The sequence below is a fragment of the Seriola lalandi genome, unplaced genomic scaffold, assembly GCF_002814215.2.
Source record: "Seriola lalandi dorsalis isolate HSWRI2012SDOR001 ecotype SW California unplaced genomic scaffold, Sedor1 jcf7180002054688, whole genome shotgun sequence".
Taxonomy (NCBI): domain Eukaryota; kingdom Metazoa; phylum Chordata; class Actinopteri; order Carangiformes; family Carangidae; genus Seriola; species Seriola lalandi.
The window spans coordinates 2,693,668-2,694,549 of record NW_019525241.1 but is presented as its reverse complement, the minus strand read 5'-3'; positions in this window follow the sequence as shown (position 1 = coordinate 2,694,549).

The window sequence follows — 882 nt, the reverse complement described above, 5'->3', positions numbered from 1 at the left end:
GGACCATTTCTTGCACCTCAGGTTGTCACACCAGCTGGAGTGGTTCAGTTAGTCCTTTCTGGGGCAGCTGGTCAGGGCACCAACCCACATCCCAGTTCACCTGCCACAGTGGAAAGTGGGGCCACCCTAAAGAGGCCGTATAGACGAACTGTCCAGGCAAACACTTGCAAGAAGTGTGGGCAGTTCCGCACTGCTGAGACTGGACACAGTCAGTGGCGTGGCGGGGTGTATTGTCCAGTTACTGAATCACAGCCAAAAGACCAATGGCTGGAGGAAATGAGAAAGGTTTCTAAACAATAATAATGTAAAATGTTTTGTAAATAGTTCATTTTAAATCATTTTATTGTAAATTGTTTAAAAAATTGTTTATAAAAGTATTGATATTTTATCCTGTTGAATGTAAAATCTGAAAAAAGATTTGTATTTGAAGTTTTTGCATTCTGCTTTAATTATATGATTCGTGTTCTGTTTTAATGACATTGTTCAAAAGTCTGTCTTTGATTCTGCTTCTGTAAAGAAATAAAACTGGTTTAAAGCAATTTACAACCAGTGTTTTTGTTGAAAACAGCACAACAACAACAACAGCAATAATGATAACAACAATTTGATGCATATAATAATGATGATGATGACAACACTCAATCATAGTAACATGGTATGCTATTTACAAGTTAAATAACAGACACATGAAAAAAAATATGAAACATACAAAAACAAACATGCATATAAGAGGAATTTCAAGTTGTAAATATGGGAGGTGGTCTCTGATATCCATGAAGAAAATTTTCAGAATGACGGTCAGCAATGCAAAGATCTGGTACCCAGGTCATGTGATGAACCCCGTGCAGTGTCCAGTCCTTTTCTTCAGGTAGGTGGGAAAAG